Source organism: Mastomys coucha, unplaced genomic scaffold, assembly GCF_008632895.1.
Source record: "Mastomys coucha isolate ucsf_1 unplaced genomic scaffold, UCSF_Mcou_1 pScaffold9, whole genome shotgun sequence".
In the NCBI taxonomy this organism is placed as follows: domain Eukaryota; kingdom Metazoa; phylum Chordata; class Mammalia; order Rodentia; family Muridae; genus Mastomys; species Mastomys coucha.
In genome coordinates, this window is record NW_022196915.1 from 52,585,888 (window position 1) to 52,592,082 (window position 6,195).

General features: G+C 45.0%; 1 protein-coding gene across 1 annotated transcript in view; it reads right to left on the bottom strand.

Annotated features, from left to right (window-relative positions):
* Scara3 (scavenger receptor class A member 3) overlaps positions 1-6,195 on the bottom strand; it is a 59,475-nt gene that overhangs the window by 11,843 nt on the left and 41,437 nt on the right. The gene's annotated exons all lie outside the window — the stretch shown is intronic.

The window sequence follows — 6,195 nt, forward strand, 5'->3', positions numbered from 1 at the left end:
TTAGCAGGTTCTAAGCAAACACAACCCAGCCTTGTAAAATGCATGGATTGGAGCTGGCAAGATGGCGTGATGGGAAAACAGTTTACATACAGGCCTGATAGGCTGGCTCAGTTTGACCCATGGAACCTGCCACAGAAGCATAGACCAACTCCTGAAAGTTGTCCTTTGGTCTCCACATGCATGCCATGGTATGTACAAACACACACACACACACTACAAATTTAGATATTATTCCAAGTGGGATGAGAAACTCTGGAAAGGTTTTAGGCATAGAGCAGAAGTGTCTGATTTATGCTAACAAATGAAGAAACAGATAAAACTTAAAACAAAATTAGTTGCTCCATGGAGAACCAAAGTGAGGATGAAAAGAGTGAGACTTGGAAGTGTTTGCACATCTGCTTCTAGTTCTAGAAGGGAAGAGGATACTTCTCCCCAGAGCTATCTAAATCGTTCTAAAAATCCATCCATCCGTCCATCCTTCCATCCATCCATCCATCCATCCATCCATCCATCCATCCATCCATCTATCCATCCATCTGTCAGTCTGTCCGTCCACCCATCCATCTCTCCCTTTATCCATCCATCCATTCATCCATCCACCCATCCACCCATCCATCCATTGTGGGTTCTCATGTGATTACCATGGTACATGTGTGGAGGTCCGAGGACAACTTGTCGGAGTTCTCCTCTTCCATCTTGTATGAATCCTGAGGATCGAACTCAGGTCATCAGGCTTGGCAGCAAGCACTTGTACCTGATACACCATCTTGCCAGCCCTCTCATGAGCTAATGAGGAGCCAGATAGACTGTGAGAAGACCAAAACAGTGGTTTAAGTTTAAAATGCCCCCACAGGTTCCTGATTTGAATGCTTCTTCAGGAGCTGGTAGTACTTTTCTGAAGGCTGCAGAACTTGTAGGAGGTGGGGCAGGGGTAGTAGAACTAGATCACCAGGAGCCCGACTGGAAGTTTATAACTAATCTCTAGCTCTGCTTCACTGTCTTCCGGGATGTCTCCCACACCAGGAGCTGAGCTGCACTGCTAAGCAATGGTTGACGAAGACCCTCAAAACTGTTCTAAAATAAGCGAGTCTTCCTGGGAGTAGTTCCTTCCAGGTATCATGTCACTCTGAAACCAAAATAACTAAGACAGAGAGGGATAAGATCCCCTGACTGCACATAGCAACCACACAAAGACCAGATGCATCCAACTCCTGATCATGAGAAATCGCAACAGAAAGTTATTGACTGAATTAACACAGCTCTAAAAATTCCTTCCATTGATGCATGAAGCACAGATGACAGGAACTCCGGTTGTCCTGTTCTTGGTCCCAAAGAGTAAATTATTCTCCCTCTTCTTCCATCCTTTCCTCTGTCAGTCCATCTCTGTCATTTTCTTTCTCTTTCTGTAATCACCAACATTGTTGTGATGGTCATCATTATCTTCATCACCACCATCACCATCATCACTATCATCATCATCACCATGATCTCCATTATCACCTCCACCACCATCATCATTGCCACCACTGCTATCTTTTAATCCCTCTTCTCTACCCCGTCTTTGTTGTCCTACCTCTGTCTTTCCTTTCTCAGGCAAAGTGGTCATTTGTTAACTAGTATACTAGAAAACTGAGTTGGAGACCTGTTTGGTTGTGTGTCTGATCACACTAGGCACCAATATCTGTGTCTCTGTTCTGCATGGTGGCTTCTGTCTCGGGCAGACTCTACTTACACACTGAAACAAATAGCCTCAAGAAGTTCAGGCTCTCACCTTCTGAGTTAGCAGACCTGTGAGGGGAAAAAGTGTCCTTTAGCTGATACTTTCAGTAAGAACGGGCCATAATCTGCTGTTCACGGACAGCCTTGGCCACATGCCCAATGCTGCCGTCACTGAGGCATTATCTCTAGCCTGACCTGAGTCACTTGTTATCCTCTGGAGGGAATGTGGTTGGTGAGGTCAGCCCTGTGTGAACCACATGGTGTTATTTAAGGTGTTTATCCATAGAACGGCGGTGTTGATATCTGAAGTGTAGGGAAAGGATGCTTGGCAAACCAGCACAACAGCTATCTGCTACAGGCAGCGTTTGAAGTGGGCTTCAGTAATAAACGGAAGAGCATTCTGGGAGGAGCCAAGGGCAAGCACGAGGGGTGGACTGCAGAGAGTTAACTAGCAAGCAGCCCAGTGCCCTGGGGGCTTCAGGACCGCAAGGGAGGGGGAGAGACGGACTGTCTCTGTTCTTATCAGAAGCACAGACAGGTTGTGGCCCTTACTGTCCCCTATGTTCATCTCACTTTTGAGTTCCATGATGGAAGAATTTAAACAAACCCTAAGACAAAACAGACCAGATAGCCAACCCAAGCGGGGCTTGCCACCCTGCTTCCGCCTTATGAGTATTCTACCAATTTTAAGTTTCTGAGCCTCCCTTGTGGACTCCACTAAGACAAACCCCAGACAACATATCACGTTTCCTCTAACCCTGTCCGGCATTACTGTCAGTCAGCTGTTCATTGCTGTGATGTAATACCAGAGACAAACAGTTTAAAGAAAGAGAACTTTACACTGCCTTACAGAACCTGAGGTCCCCTGGCAGTGTGCTTCTTGACACTGGTAGAGCAACGTGGTGGAGGAAAGCTTCTTCCCTTGTAGCGGCCAGAAAGCAGGGAGAGCGGCATGAGGGGCCAGGGACAAATGCGTCTTTCTAGGACGAATTTGTTACATTTCTCATTGCTGTGGCAAAACATCTGGCAATGTACACAGGATGGAAGAGTTCATTTTGGCTCACAGTTTAGGGGTACAGTCCCTCGTGGCACAGAGGGAATCATGGGATGGGGGCGGGGCAGGAGGATGAGCCAGCTGGTCACATTGCAGCTACAGTCAGGAAACAGAGAGGGATGACATATTCAGCTCTTTTCATTCCTCTTCTTCTCTTTATTATTCGCAAAGGATCCCAGTCTATTGAATGGCACTGTTCATTTTCAGGCAAGTCTTCTACCCTCTCTAGAAACACCCTCACAGACACACCAAGATATGGATTTCCTAGATAACTCCAAATCTAGTCAAGTTGAAAATGAAGATTAACCTTTACATAGGAGATGACACCAGCCACCTACTTCTTCCAATGAGACCCTATGTCTCACAATTCTATCACCCCTACGTAGTATAGTCTATTCAAGTTTAAAGCATATTAATTAAGCCTGCCATGGTAGCTCATACATTTAATCCCAGCACTGAGAGTCAGAATCAGGTAGATCTCTGGGATTTTAAGACCAGCCTGGTCTAGACAGTATGTTCCAGGACACTGCCAGAGTTGTCTTACCAAAAAACCAAAACAAAACAAAACCCCCTAAAACAAACAAAAAATCCATCAAGCTACATCTTGTGTCCCATAGACCCTCTCAAATATCAAGGCTATTATTATCAAGGATATTGGTTACTCTTCATAACCTGATGACAAAGCCCTGTTACTGAAGACAGAACTTACATTTTTGAACATGGTGAAATCAAGCTGGTGTCCAACTAGAAGCTTCACTCCTGCTGACTAGCATTAAGAGTGCTGAGGAATACTCAAGATTCAATTCACAGACCACATGAAGCTCAAGAAGAAGGAAGACCAAAGTGTAGATGCTTCAGTCCTTCTTAGAAGGGAGAACAAAATATTCAAGGGAGGTAGAGGGTGGGAGGGACTTGGGAGGAAGAGGTGGGGGAGGAAGGGGGACAGGATCAGGTATGAGAAGAGACAGTGATGATATACAGAGGGTCAGGAATTTGAGCAGAGGTGTGAAGCAATGGGGGATGAGGAACTGGGGGTAGCCACCAGCAACTCCCAGATGCTAGGAAAACAAGAGGCTCCCAGGACCCAACAGGGATGAGATTAGCTGAAATGCCCAACAAAGGGAAGGGAGAACCTGTAGAGACCATATCCAGAGGTTAGGCAAGGCCCCCAGTTGGGGGGTGGGGCCACTCACTCATCTCCAAATTCTTTACCCAGAAGGGCTCCTGTCTAAAGGAAATACAGGGACAAAGTGTAGAGCAGAGACTGAAGAAAAGGCCATCCAGAGACTGACCCACCTAGGGATTCATCCCATCTGCAGACACCAAACCCAGACACTATTGCATATGACAAGAAGTGCTTGCTGATAAGAGCCTGTTATAGCTGTCTCCTGAGAGGCTCTGCCAGAGCCTGACAAATACAGAGGTGGATGCTTGCAGCCAACCATTGGACTTAGCATGGGGTCCCCAATGGATGAGTTAGAGAAAGGACTGAAGGAGCTGAAGGGGTTTGCAACCCCATAGAAATAACAACAATATCAACCAACCAGATCTTCCCCCCTGGAGCTCCCAAGGACTAAACCACCAACCAAAGAGTACTTATGGAGGGACCCAAGGCTCCAGCCACATTTGTAGCAGAGGATGGCATTGTGTGGCATGAATAGGAGGAGAAGCCCTTGGTTCTGAGAAGGCTGTCTTCCCCAGTGTAGGGGAATGCCAGGGAGGGGAGGTAGGAGTGAGTGGGTGGAAGGGGCAACAGGCAGGAGGGGGTGGGAGAGGGGGTTTCCAGAGGGGAAACTAGAAAAGGGGATAACATTTGAAAAGTAAATATATAAAATATCCAATTAAAAAAAAGATGAAAAAAGAGCGCTGAAAAGTACATTATACATTATTGAAGGAGAATAATAAGTGTCAATATCACCCTGTGATATTGACCAATATCACAATAAACTCTGTGATCTACAACAGAGAGCTGCCTGAAAGATATGCTGGTATAATAGCGGCACACATGTTATGGGCATAACCAACGGCTTTTATAAAAATTGGATGTAAGGTCCACTCCATGAGATGGTACTCATCCCTGCTAAAGAGCTAAACTTAGCAGTGGACAAGACCCTGAGACTAGATAGGTCACAAGGATAGAAGAAGTCTACTACTATTGTTCTGGTAAAGAAATATAGCAATAAGATGACTCCTAATGGCATATTATTATGCTACATAGGTATACCACTCCACAGAGAAGCTTCTTTTGGTAACAGAAGATAATCAACATAGATATCCACAACTGGACAATGGATGGAGTGTAAGAGACTTTGGATAAACTCAGCCCTAAATGGGATTCTCTTTTCAAATCTCTCTCTTCAACTCAGGGACCTATGTGGAAGAATAGGTTGTAGCTGGTTTTGGCTACTTTGTGTGTTCTTTCTTCTACTCTTGTCCACCCCCTTCCTTCTACCCTTTCAACCCCCTAACACTAGATAAGAGAGAAAAGAAGAGAATAGAGGGGAAAGGAAAGAGCTCCCTGAATGAAGTCAGGTGTCAGAGATGGGGTGATGTTATTATTAGACTACTTCCTGCTGATTAGAGGCATCCAGTCCCTTGGGACAAATTTGATCTTTGCTGTCAAAATATCTAATTTCTTCTTATTGTTTCTTCTTTGCGCATGACTACTTGACAAACTGCAGCCAACAACAACCAACAACAACCAACCAACAACCCACCATGCCTCTCGAGGTCCTAGTACATATATACCTTCTGAAAAGTCCCCAGAATTACAAATGTCACATAATCTCAGAACTGTCTGTAGCTGGCAAAATCATGCCCCTGCTAGAGCATGAGGCAAATCATAGTCACCTGCTTGTAGCAGCCCATAGCCCCACACCTGGGATTAAACAAAAACATATTCTTATAATATTTCTGTGTTTTTTTTAATGAAACCAAAATTCTAGAATTCTCACTACAATAGGTATAAAGACCATAAGAGCTACAAATGGTGGATGACTCCAACGAAATAAAGTCTTTTAGACACAACAGGACTGACACACATATGAACTCAGTCACTGTGACGCCACACACAGGTCTGCACAGGTTCAAACCAGACAAAGTCCCAGCACAGAGAAGGGGAAGTAGACACAAAGCCCCACCCCTAACCAAGAAAATTTTACAATTAATACCTGCTGAGAAAGAAAAAAAAAAAATCAGTTTTCTCAAATGGTGTCTCACAGATTGTATCAATCACACTCAAGTGCAGCCTCCATGTCCAGGAATAGTTGGCCAGCACAAAATAGACTCCATGTCTTTGTGTATGTGAGTGTGTTATTTTGTTTGTTTTTGTTGGGTTCTTTTCTTCATCTTTGTCTTCTCCTCCTTTCCCTTCTCCTTCCTCTTTCCCTTCCCCTTCCGCTTCCTCCTCCTCCTCCTCCTCC